Below are 16,508 nucleotides of genomic sequence, written 5' to 3'. Positions count from 1 at the left end.
GTATAATTACTTTTGGACAGTGTGTTTTCTGTAGTTTTCTTAACTAAAGTTAGTTGTTAAGTGTTCACTAAAGATAAGAACTGAGTTATAAAGTTGTGTATATTATAAAATTCTACTGGAAGGTTACCAGGGTTTTCTGCAATCTGACTAAAGTTCAGATTTTCTTATGTTTACATATAGCTGATGTTAATCAGATTGTGTTTGTAGATTTTGAACAAGCTCTTAATGAAGAAAGGGATTTTACAGTGTTTGTGTACAAGCTGAAAGTGTTGAGAAAGTGAAGATAGGTAAAAGGCTTCAAAAGTTGTCAGAACTCTCTTTGATGAAATGTGCAAAGGAGAAGGTAGTTTGGAGTAGTGTTAGATATCACAGCCTCTTTATACTGGGAAAAATGTTTAGAAAAATATTGACAATAAACTTGTTTCTGGTTCATGGTACAAAATGTTTTTGTTTGTTGAAAACTGGAATAGAAAACAGTATAAAATCGAACAATAATGGGAAGATATCTGAAATTCAATGAGGCAAGCTTTGAAAATATTTGAAAATTTTAATCTTGAGAGAAAATAATTAGTCAAGGTAAAAAAGGTTGAAAACTGTCAGATTGCTTGCCCCCTGTAGTTTTTTGGTTTGAGAATATAAACTTTGGTGGATAGAAAATAGTAAGATAAAGATCAGAATCATTTTATATGTTGGTCTAAATTTTGTATTAAGATTTGTTATCATAATCTGATAAATGTTTTATGATCGCATGATGTCATGACTTAAATACCCATACTTAACCCATAATGTTGGTTAAATCACATGTTTGCTATAGGCTTGTTGAAGGATATTTGTTTTGAGTATCCTCTTGTAACTAAACAAAATCCCTTTAAGATGTGTATTTGTTAAGCTTTTTGCCGCCAGAATTAGGTTATGTTGTGTGGTTACTAAATATTGTCATTCAATGAAAATTAGATTTTGATGAATTAACATCATTTAGGATGATACACTGCTTTACAAAGGATTCAGGTATTTGATTGAATTCATGAAATATTTACATATTATGAAATTCACACAAATGTGCAACTTGTTTATGTTTCAGATTTGGGGTGAAGTTAGGTGTAACTTATCAGTACCATGTTAAGTTATATGTTTGTTAAAAAGGTTATTGACATGTTTATGAATTTTGTTATTTGATTGTCAAAAAACAAGTTTTAAAGTAATTTAAGTTAAATATTTTAATACATAAAAGGTAAAAAATTGGCTTTTTAAAGATTTTTTTGTTACAGTAACTCTATTTCATATAATAAAACAGTACATAAAGTATTAAAGAACCATGATGCATGCATCCATGGATAATTGTTTAGTGACATTATTTTAATGTACTGTGGTGTGTTCACCTCATTTAAATGGATACAACAGCACATTTAATGCCTCATTAATTGAAATATATTTCTTAAGTGTGTTACTTTAAGTGTTTATATATTTATGTAACAGGAAGGTTTAGAATATCTACATGGTTGATGTAAGTGTTGTTTCTTTATAAGATGCTCAAACATATTTTATTTGTTGAATTTAATTACCAGGGTGTTTGTTAAATGTGTTTACTGGTATTGACAAGATATCCATTTTGTTTAGCTGAATGGAGGAAAATATATGATATGCTTTAACTATGGCATACAGATTTTCAAAAAATTGTATAGTTAATTTTATAAACATTTATATTCAACATTTTTTATTAATGGTCAACTCTCTGTAGCAAATTGTGCATGCATATCAAACATCATTTCAGTTAACACAAAAAGTGTTTTTCCTTGTTATACTAAACCGGATAGTTTTATTGATTGATTTAATCACAATTCATCAGATATGGACAGCATCTTGGTTTTAATGAAATATTATATGGTGACTTATTATATTATATGTCTGTTACATGGCAAAGTATGATTTGATTTTGGGAGACAACCCATGTTTTGCCAGGGTTGGTAGATGAGGTGAAGAACAAAACATGTGCAACAATTGTTCAGCAGTATTAAAAAGAGAAAAATTGGAAATTTATAACAACAATAAGTTCAATACCAGATTGTATTGATTTTGGGACATGGCTGACTGGGAAAATAGCTGGAAAATATACTGGAAAGTGTAGTCTTGTTGTAGCTAGATACTGGATAAAAGCAAAAAACCCAATACTCCAGAAGTTGGCATAATATCTCTCTCCCAGAAAAATTATTCCTAGTGTATTTATTATGACAGTGTAGATAATATGAGTCACATAATTGTATGTGTACAACAGTCTGTGAACATTCTATTCAAGAGGAAACATTAGTTAGTGAGCCCTGCATTTATGTTAAACTTTCAATATTTGTGAATAGTGGAGATTAATGAAAACAGACAGCAATTTTAAAGTGTTAAATTTTCAAGACTTGTGGATTATTTTGGGGTATATTTTGCAGACGTTTGGGACTATCTCTGGCTTCTTGGTAGGTGAATCACTGTGTTTTGTCATATATAGAGACAAAGATGTATTGGTTACAGGTTGATTTAATTTATAGCATAGGCATATTTGAAGTACATATTTTATGTAGTAAACAGTTGCTGGATAGTTATTTTGTTCTTGATGATCAAGGGGTGATTATTTTATGATAATTTGACCATTATTGGCAGGGCAAATGTGCGATTGCCTGTGGCATAGCATGGAGTGAATGATATATGATTTTGTTGTTGATATAAATAATTATTCAATATTAAGCTAAGAAAAATCTAAATTAAAATGATGTCAGTAATTTCATCAGTTACACTAAAAACCATGTCAACCTAAGACTAAGTTTGAGCTGTTAGATTTTGGAACACTGAAGTCCCGTAATAGCTTGCAATACAATGCACAGAAATAAAGTGGCATAGAGAATAGTTAAATTTCTGTAGTATGGTCCAACAATACTGATATCAAAGTGAACCATATTTATTGTACTGCTAATGAATAATTACGAAACATGCAGCTTTGAACATGTTTGTGTAAAGTTTGTCCAGTATATAAAGGTATGTTGGTGTTAAAGTATACATGAGAATGTTGTTATGATTGGTAAGAATGATATGATGGCTGACATGTTTATTCTCAGGTTACTAACATAGATTCTCTGTTTCTCTCTGTATGTTAATGATAATTCAGTAGAGCTATAATGAGATTTATGTTAACTTGGAATAACTGAGTATTTAATGATTTATTGGATATTTTAGGGCTCATATACTTATCATACTTAACACTGACTGACCAGATGCACTCTGTTATATTACTGGTACATATACTTCAATCAGGTTTAAACCACAAACCCCTTCCATAAGTCAGCTGATCTACAGTCAGGGGCAAGTAATTTAAAGATATATTATGCTCTAATTTGATATCACGAATTATTGGTAATTGCTAAATAGTGTCTTTGTAAATATAAAATAAACATGTTTTGACTTCACACAAAGTAGATATGTCATGTATAAAACTCTACACACTATATGTGGTCACAATATGAATATATCACAATATGAATATATAGTGACGTTAAAAAAACAACTGGCAGTTTTTTTAAGGAAAGACCAACTTTACTTGTCCTGAAAAAGGGAACGCGACTTCCAATACATAGATAATTCTTTTTTTATTCAAATTAGACATATTCAGTGAGGATTTCATAGGTTTTAACAAAATGCTTTGATTAAAATATTTTACTCAAATATGAGCATAGTATATCTTTAAAGTCATTGACAGAGTATCTAAAATCTACCTTTGTTTCATACTTAAATTTGGTCTCCAAGTTATTCTGAGTTATAAACATTAATTTATTTCTAGCCCTGTATGTTATTTTAATTTTGTATTAAAATGTCCTTGGTAAATAGTGGGTAGGGATTATGTTGACATTTCATTTTTGTACCCAGTGTCCCCAGATCGGCAGATGTTTTGTGAAAACCAATTATCTAAAAAAAGGGGGCGAACAAAACCTAACAAAACACTATGTTTGAAATATGATATGTGAAAATAAGTTAGGTGGCTTTTATTAAATTCCATGGTCTGATAATCTGGTTTTGTGACATTAAATAGGAAATTTCATTTCACTTCACATGTAAGTTCATTTTTGTTTTGCTATTTGTTATCTTTAAATCTCATTAAAAATGTATTTCTTTAATCAATTTGAGATTTATCTGTTGTGTTTTACAGTAGTGGTACAGTGCCTGCTACAACATTTATGCTACTGCACTTAGGGCCACTAAAATTGTTGAAAGTCCTATTGAGGTTTATCTGTTTTCACATTTATAAGTAAGTTGGATAATTTTGTATTTGAATTTCTTTTTTTATGAAATTGACTGTTACATGTATTTTAATCTTTTGTGGTCAAAAACCAAAAATTCTGCATTTCAACAAATAACATGAGTGTATGTGTACTTTGGAAATAAACAGATGAATTTTAAAAATTTGAGGGGTCTGGGAAGTTATGAAACATGTATGGTTTCTGTATGGCAAGTATTATTCAATTATTTTATATTATTTTGTCCAGTAAGAATGATGCCATCAGTGTTTTTGTAAAATAATCAGGTACATGTATGTTGTTGTGAGTTTAGTGTCCTGGATGAAGTAAACATATTTAACTGTGACAGCATAGTCCTTGTATTGCCAGAGAATGTGGAAGATTATTTTGAGTAAACAAGGGGAATTATATGATCTAATGATGTGCCAAGAATCTGTAGGTGGTTTATTTGTAGTAACAGAAGTTAGATACAGAATGATGATACTAATACAGATGTTAATGTCAAATCATTTTATAATGTCATTAACAATGCTTCAGCCTTGTTAAGCATTAATGTCTTGATATTCCATGAATAGTTTAAAGGCCTGATAGATAAAGAGGTAGTCTAACCTGATGTTTTTCTTTTGGACTGTCAATTTCGCTACTCATTTATATTAAATTGTTATACATGTATAAAAAATTTAAGCTAGAACTTAATAAGATGTATAAATATGGTAACAATACTTGCAGTAAGTCCTTGTTCTCACATCATTATTATAGTGATAGATTACAACAAGTATGATGTCATCAATGATTGATGCAACTTTAACCAAATAGTAATATATATACATGAATTAAATCATGTAAACATGAGAGGATTCAGTTCTGTTGTTGATGTAGATAAACATGAGTTGAGTTATTCTGTTAATGTAGGAATACAAGAGTTCTGCTGTTAATGTAGGAATAAAAGAGTTCTGCTGTTAATGTAGGAATACAAGAGTTATGCTATTAATGTAGGAATACAAGAGTTCTGCTGTTAATGTAGATATATAAGAGTTCTGCTGTTAATGTAGATTTATAAGAGTTCAGCTGTTAATGTAGGAATGCAAGAGTTCTGCAGTTAATGTTTAAAATGCAAGAGTTCTGCTTTTAATATAGAAATACAATACAAGACTTCTGCTTTTAATGTAGATATATAAGAGTTTTGCTTTTAATGCTTTGCTGTTAATGTAGAAACACAAGAGTTCTGTGCAAGACTCCTGCTTTTAATATAGAAATACAATACATAAGTTCTGCTTTTAATGTAGATATATACATGAGTTTTGCTCTTAATGTAGATATACAAGAGTTCTGCTGTTAATGTAGATATACAAGAGTTTTGCTGTTAATGTAGGAATACAAGAGTTTTGCTGTTAATGTAGATATACAAGAGTTCTGCTGTTAATGTAGATATACAAGAGTTTTGCTGTTAATGTTGATATACAAGAGTTCTGTTGTTAATGTAGATATACAAGAGTTCTGTTGTTAATGTAAATATACAAGAGTTCTGTTGTTAATGTAACAATACAAGAGTTCTGCTGTTAATGTAGGAATACAAAAGTTATGCTGATAATGTAGACATACAAAAGTTCTGCTGCTAATGTAGAGATACAATAGTTCTGCTCCTAATGTAGATATACAAGAGTTTTGCTGTTAATGTAGATAAATAAGAGTTCTGCTGTTAATGTAGATATACAAGAGTTTCGCTGCTACTTTAGGAATACAAGAGTTCTACTGTTAATGTAGATATATAAGAGTTCTGCTGGTAATGTAGAAATACAAGAGTTCTGCTGTTAATGTAGAAATACAAGAGTTCTGCTGTTAATGTAGATTTATAAGAGTTCAGCTGTTAATGTAGGAATGCAAGAGTTCTGCCGTTAATGTAGGAATGCAAGAGTTCTGCTGTTAATGTAGAAATACAAGAGTTCTGCTGGTAATGTAGATATACAAGAGTTCTGCTGTTAATGTAGATATACAAGAGTTCTGCTGTTAATGTAGATATACAAGAGTTCTGCTGTTAATGTAGATATACAAGAGTTCTGCTGTTAATGTAGATATACAAGAGTTCTGCTGTTAATGTAGGAATACAAGAGTTCTGCTGTTAATGTAGGAATACAAGAGTTCTGCTGTTAATGTAGGAATACAAGAGTTCTGCTGTTAATGTAGATATACATGAGTTTTGCTGTTAATGTAGATATACAAGAGTTCTGCTGTTTATGTTTAAATGCAAGAGTCCTGCTTTTTTACAAAGAAATACAAGAGCTCTGCTGTTAATGTAGAAATACAAGAGTTCTGCTGTTAATGTAGAAATACAGGAGTTCAGCTGTTAATGTAGGAATGCAAGAGTTCTGCTGATAATGTTGATATACAAGAGTTCTGCTGTTGATGTTTAAATGCAAGTGTCCTGCTTTTTATAAAGAAATACAAGAGCTCTGCTATTCTTGTAGAAAAACAAGAGTTCCATTTCATACAGAGCATCCTGAGACTTTAGAACTTGCTTTAAATATTTGTAAGCTATTAAGTATTTTAGTTGTCTGGAATTTCTCAATACCTTTTCACAGATGTTTGTGTGTATGGGTGTATGTTATATACATTCTTAATGTTTGGTTAAACAATAAGTACTGTTGTAAAAATGTAGTTTCTTGCATTTTAGTGTTTGGATTTTAGTAGAATTTATTGAAGCTATGCCAGCGTGAGTAAATAACAGCAGTTATTTCATATGAAAAAAAAATTTAAACAGCATTTTATGTTTTAATTCTGTATTTTCAAATGTGTTAAAAGTGCATGAGAAAACTAAAACCATAGTTTTGTGAGTTTCCACCTTGTAAGATTTGAACCTGCAGTCTGATGAATTTTTGTAATGGGTTTAACCTGCTTTGAATTTGGAGCAGTCTATTTAGATTGAGGGATTTCTAAATGAAGTACTTAAATTGTGCGAACCTGGTCACATTGTACTGGTATGCAAGCTGACAATGGCTTTTTGTCAAGTCTATGAAATTGTTGTTGTAAGATGTATGTGGATATCTCCTCCACTCTGAATCTGACAATTTGCTTGAGATGACAACATATTTTGACTAACCTGTTTTAATTATAATAATAATAATGTCTACATGACATTGCTAGCATTTAAAGAGTTTAAGTCCCAAATATAAATCATATAAGATATGAACCAGCAGTAATACTTTATGCTGAACCCTTAAAATAATTTTTATGGATTCTATGCCCATGCTAATAATGATTGTTTAACCTTTGCAACATGTTATGTGCCATTATTTTTGTTCCACTCACTAGACTATTAGCATATTAACCTTTTATGATTTTATTATATATTTATAATAACCATGCACTGCTTCGAAGTCATGTATACAGAAGAAATTTTATATTCCCTTTCACTAATGCTCTATGAATTTTGCTTGGTATAAATAAACACTGCCTATATATTTTAAAAGAAAATGGGATATAAAATAAGATTTCAGCCTATGGCCTGCTGTCAGGTTTGTATCATTCAGGTAGCTTCCAGCTTTGTCTGTAGCCTATGTTCTACATTCTGGTAGCTTCCAGCTTTGTCTGTAGCCTATGTTCTACATTCTGGTAGCTTCCAGCTTTGTCTGTACCCTATGTTCTACATTCTGGTAGCTTCCAGCTTTGTCTGTAGCCTATGTTCTACATTCAGGTAGCTTCCAGCTTTGTCTGTAGCCTATGTTCTACATTCTGGGAGGGATTTTAGTATTACTTGTCAGCTGAGACAAATATTCACCGCCTGAGACATTGTGTTGGGTATAAGGACCATTTCTCTAGGTAAAAGGTCACATGAGGTCAAAGGAAAGGGCTTGTCCAGAACAAAATCACAAAATTCAAATTACTGTGTCCAAGGTCAAGGTCCACACTTAGAGGTCAAAGATCATATAAAAATATGAAAAGATTTGTATGTAATTAAAAAGTCTTGAATTGAGGCATTATATAAAAAAATTATGAGTCTTGCTAGCATAATTGAGGTTAATATATGCAAGGTCAAAGTTATCAGAGATGATAAAATGTCCAGGCAGCATTCAGTTTTGTCAGGAACATATCTTCTATAAGCATGAAGGTATTTAAGCATTACTTAACACAAGTGTTCATCAATATGAGGCATTGTACCAGATCCCTTGGTCAAGGTCACACTTAGATGTCAGAGAAAAGCCAACTGTTCATAGTGAAACTTGTACATAAAGGGGTTGATATATTATAACTTGCACAACATTATAAGACATAGCATTGTGCACAATATGTAGGTCCCTTTGGCCAAGGTCATTGTCACATGCATAGGTTTAAGGTCAATGTGGGTATTGATCATTTAGTCATCATGGATTGTGAGATTTAATGTAAATGACACTTTTGTGAGATTGAGCATTTTGTGATGAGCATATTTATTTTGTGACAAAATGGAACTCTTGTTTGCTTACAGTTTTAGATAAACCTTATCATTCAAGTACATTTTAATTCAATTTCATAAGTTAGAAGAGTATGTTAACTTTATCTCAGTGAGTTGTAAGATACAAAGACAGTTCGTACTTGTAACAAATTTATTTTCATAGAGTATAATAGCCCATGCATGTTTCTGTAGGCATCATACATCATGCACAAACTTTGTAGTCACAAGTCTACCTTTTGTTTTGAAAAGGATGCCTTAGACATGTACCGGATGTAGGTAAAAACACTTTACAAAAAATATTGCCAGGCGAGTATGACCATGCATGAATTGCCCAAAGAAAAATGATAATATACCTTTCAATCAGCCCAGCAACACTCTTGTCAAATTTAGTTTGCTTTTTTCCAAGAAACAGTCAAGCTATCAAGATTGCTGTGGCGTTGTTGTCATCATGCAAAAACTTAAATAGACTAGCCAATTACTCAAACAATTTAAAACTTATCAATGTGAGACTTGAAATGCTTGCTTATCATGACATGGCACACTTGTTAGACAAGGGGCATAATTCTGAAAGCAATATTTTTGGAGTTATGTCCCTTATTCACTTGGAATATTAGAAATTGTTTAAACAGCATGCAATGCTCTTGTTAAATAGAAACATCTGAAAAGTATCAGAAAAAATACCTTAAAAGAAGACATTAATCTGCTAATGTAGCAATTCTTCACACAGAACAATCCCTTGCATGTTGAAAATTGTTAATATCAGGTGCTGCTGTCAAATTCCCTATAGGATTCTACTCTCTTTTCTGCTATTTCAAAAGCCAAAGCAAGCAGATGCCACAAAACCGTCTCCTGTGTTTTTACTGTAGATCATGGATAAGTAATCAAACCCTGAAACTATAATCTTACGATTTGCTAAAACCAGGATATTGTTAACAGTTACACAAGCCTTAACCTTTTTTACCCAATCAACCTAGCAAAAACTGCAACTTTCAGTGCTGTGTTGTACAGAAAAAAGAAATGTTTTAAAATAAATCTTGATGGATTTTACAGATTGTCTAGCAAGGAAATAGTTCCTATCTGGAGTGTGTATCAAGGTTGAGTGAAAACTTTCGCTAGAAAAGAGATAGACTGATTGAAGCAGAAAAAAATCATGATTTATCTCTATAATAGCATAGTGCAGCTGGCTTAGGGTGCACCATGTGCTGATGATGTGTGATAATTGCAGTACAAAATAATTATAGTTATAAAATTTACAAGAATTGCTACATGTGTTCAAGGTTACACACGCAAGTCTCTACATTGAGCTGTTCAATTAAATTTCCTATCATACCATGTTTTATTTGGTAAAATGATGTATTTCCTTACTTTAAATGAACTAATTATAATAGCGTGCATGCATGTATGTTAATGCATGATGGTACACATGACCATCTTAAGTAGATATTGTATCATATTTAAAACCATGTCCCTTATAATGTCAAAGGTCAAGGTCACAGCAGGGAAGTAAACTTTTCCTCATTATTAAAGTGTGCAGATTTATGTTTTGGAACTTTAAATGCTACACATGGCCACAAGTAGAAGATGAGTTCTGTGCATGTCCTATGTCATAATGTCAAAGGTCAAGGTCACATGAAGGGATATCTAATATATTCTTAAGGTATTAGCACCCTAATGCATTACCTCCGCTTTGAAGAGTATTCAAATTGGCTAGAACTACTGTTAACTACATTGAAAATGAGGGCCATGGGTTCAATCCCCAGAAGGGTCAACTTTTTTTTTCTTTCTTTTTTTCTTTTAACATTATTTATGTATCTCTCATGTCCCATTTGGAAAGAAAAAAGTGTTTAATTTTGATTTTTTTAATTTATATAGGTATTTATTGGCTAAATTATGCTAAATCTAGTAATAAATATGGTACCTGATATTTTCAAAGTGTAATATAATCAAAACTAGACGGTAAAAGTATTTCATATTTCACAAGATCAACCAATATACTTTTTTAAAAATTTAGGGAAACTTTGAAAACAGGCAATCATTTGGGTAAATTTTAAGAATTTTTTTAATTAGGCTCCCTAAGTAGAAAAATGGTCAGACACGTGGTAAAAATGGGTGGGGTAGTGTAACATTTTTATACAGATTTCATATATTTTAAGTAGAAACCATAATTTTGCTTATTTGGATTGTTAGCTGAATGGTACTATTTGTTTTTTACCAAAAATTAATGGGAAAACATTTTTCATTAGAATGTTATTGCAGATAATTTAAAGGTTCCTACTTTCTAAAAAAGGGCCCTCATAACATCCTAGCTTGAGTTCAGAAAAGTGGCCATAACTTGATTTCCGTACGGTAAACTTTGTTTAAATTTTGCATACAGGTGTACTTTAAGGTATACATCTGACTTATGATGTCAATTTTTTAGTTCCTGATAGTGCCCATTAGGGTCCTAATACCTTAAGTATTTTTACATGCATCTGATTTTCAAAACCAATTTCATTACTTACATTATTATATTTTCAGCACTAGTCTAGTTATATTATGTCTGAATTCAATAGAGCATCATTTAAAAAAAAGAAACTGGTTTGACAACTTTAAACCCATGTTACAGGGGAATCTATGTCCTATGGGCACAGGTCTAGTTAAAAAAGTTTTACTTTATGGTAAAACCTAAAACAGAATATATTTGCTTGACAAACATATAGTACTCCATTTCATCATAAAATTTTAGAAGTTTTCATATGGCTATAATGTTGATGTTAACACCATACATTGTCTTAGACCTGACTTTATGATTTTTCATTAGATACCAAGTTACAACATCTCTCCATGACCTATCAGCTGCTCAATTTTATAAACCTTCAAACCTACAATGAACAGTTATTAAAGTTGATTACGCAACCCCTTGTTATAAGTTGCATACAAAGCATGCAGTTACAGAGTCTGTATTATAAAACTAAAGTCTGGAGCTATACAAGGGAGTGGATAATCAATATTATCTCTGCTATGAGATTTGATTTGGAGAAATGATCATGTAAGTGTCTTTAAAGTTCTGACATACTACATCATTATACTGATATAGTCCTCCTGAAACCTTTTTCCTGGCAATGTCTGGGTGATGAAAATCACATTAGCAGCATTGTTACAGCATTTTCTCTTTTTATGCCCCCAATTAAAGTGTGGGAGCAAACTATGATGGGATGGCCCAGTCAGTAATTTGTAAAGGAATAAGTAGTGGTTTATGTAACATATTGCTTGTAGATGACCTCTATTGAATTGGAGGTCAGTAGATCAAAGGTCAATGTCTACATGGCCTTAACTACTGACAGTTTGTCATACCTATATCTAGAGAACTTAGGTGTACTGTATCTAAGATTTAGAGTTGATGTTGGTCATGACTTGTAGATGACCCCTAGTGATTTAACATTTTGATGTCATAAGGTCAAAGGTCAAGATGACCATAGACTTGACCACTGAAAGCTTGAAGAACCAATGTCTAGAAAATCCCTTAGCTTACAGTCCTTAAATTTTTTGTGTAGCTAGATTGGTTATGACCTGAAGATGACTCCTATTTTAAGGTCAGTAGAAACTAGAGAATACTGGCTTACAATCCTGAGATTTAAAGATCATATGGTTTTAAAGGTCAAGGTCACAGTGGCACTATGTTTCAAATTTTTGCCCAATTAATCAGTTGCCAATGGCCAGTACATGTGTAGATGTTTTCTACTGATTTTGGTGTTTTCTGGTCAAAGGTCAAGGTCACTGTTACACTTTGTAGAAATAAGTGGTATTGTCAATAACTAAAGAAGTAAAGAGTCCAAGTTTATGTAACTTTGTAAACATTTTATCAGTATCATTAAGTATCAAAGAGCCTGGGCAACCAGCAAATTGTTACAGATTTACAGATTTACAATTTTTATTTACTCTTAGAATAGAATTTGCTTTGAATTAAATTTAACACAAATTAATTTTATTTCCTAATATCAATGTTGTAGTTTGCAAAATGAAATAGCAAGAAAAATGCACCTTTTTGTACATTAACTGCTGCAGAAGTACAAGGACACAATTTAAAGCTCAAGCACACAGGCCAAAATATTTTGCAGATATTTATTAAAAGGAATATTTGGTTACTGTGAGTGTTAATTAGATTGTAGTTATGATGTTATTGAATACACTGTAGATCAGTATAGTTATAGTCCTATGATAAAGATGCAAGCTCTAAAGTAACTTGGAATTTACAAGGTCAATCTCACAATGTCTTGTAATGATTTTACAAGTTCTTAAGAAAATGTGTTTTGGATATTTTTATTACCAGTAAAAGTCATCAATCTTGGTTGTATCCAAGCACTAGATCATGTTGGAGAGATAGATTGACAATAAAGATAGAGTGGTGGAAACAGCATGTTTCTGTGTAGTCTGTGTCCTTATAAGGACATATGATTGTTAGAGAGAGAGAGAGAGAGAGAGCCATCATCCAGCCAGGATAGGTTAACACTATCATTGATCTGAAGTCTATAAATGTTTGTCATTGCTGGGATAACAATAAATGAGAAAACCAGAATATTTTGAAGTTATTATACAATAGAAACATTTGGTTACAGTATTAATTTAATGTTAGTAATGAGATAATATATAACACTGTAGAAAATTTCTTGCTCAAGGACACAACGACTTGCCCCTGACGGGGTTTGAACCCATGCAATCATTAGATTACTAGTCTGACGCATTAACCACTCGGCCATGCCGCCACTGAACAATAGTTATAATGCTTGCATTATATTTTATGTATCCATTTGGATGTAAGAGCCTGAAAATTGTGCATCCAAGTAGGCTTTAACCTGCCTGAAGTACCAAATACTACTGCATGTACATTGTCAAACTCACAATCTTGTAATGATTTTACCAAAGTGAGATAACAGAATTTATTATAATTGAAATTTTATCATCATTATTATGTTGTATACTGGTTTTTCTCTGATTCAGACATATAAAAAATGTTACAAGAAAATCATAGCCTGACTCTGTATTTTATTGGCACTCAAATCATGTCTGCTGCAGTATTATATGGATTCTTTGCATCATTAATGCATGCTTCATTATATGATATGTGGTTTCATTTTGATGCAACTCATTAAGTTAGTGATGCACGCATGTGTAAAAATGCTGTAAGCGCATATGGCATGAAAAAACTTGATCTCATAAAGTATGAGTAAAATTATTCATTAGAGGTCTAAAAATAGCAGGGGCATATGTCTGTGTTACTCAGACTCTGTTATCTTAGCTTTGTCATATTCTTTCTATTTGTTTATTGATAAAATGCCTGTAGCTGTTATTGATTCTTCATGGAAATAAAATAAAAAGAAATAGAAGAATCTGGTTATCTGCCTATTGGCTGATGATAATTACAGGTCTTTCATTTCGAGGTTACAAAATTGATTTTTGGATACAGTAGTTTTGCTTTTGGTTAGTCTTAAGCATTCTGATATCCAGAACCTAAGCATCTTTATTTCATTTTCAGTAGTTGAAATTTGGACAAATTTGATTGCACTAATTTCCTCATTATATTAAATAGAAAACTCCATGTGTCAATCTGAACAAAACCATTCATCATTTTTAGGGAAAATTTCAAATAAAATAGTATGAATGTGTCCACCTGATGTTGAGCTGAACTGTTTGCATGGGTAGATTTAGTAGCTGCCTGAGTTGGCTGAGGTTATTTTTTCATCATGAAGATTGAGAGTTTTAACCTATTAGGTGGTTGTGTTGTGCTTAAACCTTTAACAGATCTAATTTGTTTGTTAGTTACAGTTATCAATTATTTGTGGGATCTTAATATTAAAACAACACATGATACTGAATTTGGAAATTTCAACATTTCCCCTGTAGTTTTATATCACACTTCAAAGCAAATTATGATGGCCCTTTTATAATCACATAGGGCAATTTTTCCTGATTTATTGATTAGAAAGCTAATAAATTTTAACTTGTCACAGATAATTAAAATTTGATTTGGACAGAGATGTGAAGTAGACACCCTGTGGGGGAAGCTAATCAATAAATTTGTAATTACTGACAACTTCCAAAAAGTCACTATATCTTTTCTAATTACACTCATTGACTAGTGTTTTACCTAGGACAGTTTGTAAGAGAAAATTGGTGGACCAGAAGGAGAATATTTTCCAGCTTTCTAGTAAAAGATGCATGATGTTTAAATTGTTATTTAATTGGAAACATTAATCATTGTCAGTATAGAATGTGCAGTTTAAGAGCAAACTGCTCAAATGATGTGTCAGTTTTAATTTTATCTTTGGCTAGATATCTCTGAGTTAAATTAGATTAAAATTTCAGAAAAGTTCATTTAAGATGTTTCAAAGACAGTGTCTGATGCAATAATGAAAAAAAAATGTGTTGAATAAATCATTAATTATATTCTGATACAGTTAATTATGTTATTTGATTTATATGCTAGTGACTATCACTCTTATTTTGATTGAATGAAGACCCATTTGTTCTACTTCTTCTGGACTTAATTACTTTGTTATGTCAATATTTCACAAGTTTATGGTTTGTTTTTTATTCTTAAACCACAAGCAACTAGCTTAATGCATACATTTTTTCAATTAAATTTCCATCTACATTTATTGATATATCTATTTCTGCTCTACTTCACTCTTCACCTACTGTCTTGTCTGTTGTCCGGCTCTCCTATTTCATATCTATTTCTGCTCTACTTCACTCTTCACCTACTGTCTTGTCTGTTGTCCGGCTCTCTTATTTCATATCTATTTCTGCTCTACTTCACTCTTCACCTACTGTCTTGTCTGTTGTCCGGCTCTCTTATTTCATATCTATTTCTGCTCTACTTCACTCTTCACCTACTGTCTTGTCTGTTGTCCGGCTCTCTTATTTCATATCTATTTCTGCTCTACTTCACTCTTCACCTACTGTCTTGTCTGTTGTCCGGCTCTCTTATTTCATATCTATTTCTGCTCTACTTCACTCTTCACCTACTGTCTTGTCTGTTGTCCGGCTCTCCTATTTCATATCTATTTCTGCTCTACTTCACTCTTCACCTACTGTCTTGTCTGTTGTCCGGCTCTCCTATTTCATATCTATTTCTGCTCTACTTCACTCTTCACCTACTGTCTTGTCTGTTGTCCGGCTCTCTTATTTCATATCTATTTCTGCTCTACTTCACTCTTCACCTACTGTCTTGTCTGTTGTCCGGCTCTCTTATTTCATATCTATTTCTGCTCTACTTCACTCTTCACCTACTGTCTTGTCTGTTGTCCGGCTCTCTTATTTCATATCTATTTCTGCTCTACTTCACTCTTCACCTACTGTCTTGTATGTTGTCGGGCTCTCCTATTTCAGCTCATACCCTTCTATTGTTTTATAACTGCTCATCAATCAAATGAGTACAATGTAACTTAATTTCATATTTTCCCATTTTTATTTCAATTTTCATGTATTATTCTGTAATATCTTTCTTTAAATATTATTGCAACAGGCTGCTGATTACCCTATCTTTATTTATAGGTACAGAATTACCATACCTATTTCTTGTTTGAAATATGTCTGTTATGTTTATAGAATAAATAAGAACCAGTATGTGGAGATATAGAGGAGAATATATCATCAGTATTGACAGTTGTATCACCCCAGCATCTCCCAGCTGTCAGCCAGGTGAAAGGTGAAAGTACCTAGAGTAATTACAACTCTCCAAAACTACATGCTTTACTGGTCATACATTTTCCTTGAATTCACATCTCTGAGTGAGAAAAAAATTATAAAAAGAGATAGAGAAGTATGTCTGA

The 16,508-nt window shown here is 31.8% G+C and overlaps 1 protein-coding gene across 1 annotated transcript in view; it reads left to right on the top strand.

The window, feature by feature from the left end:
• Window positions 1-1,837: 1,837 nt before the first annotated feature.
• The window catches only part of LOC132746870 (uncharacterized), a 68,881-nt gene continuing 54,210 nt past the window's right edge, over window positions 1,838-16,508 (top strand). Inside the window, exon 1 of the mRNA XM_060736146.1 lies at window positions 1,838-2,459. The gene's annotated coding sequence lies outside the window, so the exon portion shown is untranslated. The remainder of the gene's footprint in view (window positions 2,460-16,508) is intronic.

Source organism: Ruditapes philippinarum, unplaced genomic scaffold (genome assembly GCF_026571515.1).
Source record: "Ruditapes philippinarum isolate M1 unplaced genomic scaffold, ASM2657151v2 ctg1153_1_1_1_1, whole genome shotgun sequence".
In the NCBI taxonomy this organism is placed as follows: Eukaryota; Metazoa; Mollusca; class Bivalvia; order Venerida; family Veneridae; genus Ruditapes; species Ruditapes philippinarum.
This window is presented reverse-complemented; position numbering and strand designations above follow the sequence as displayed.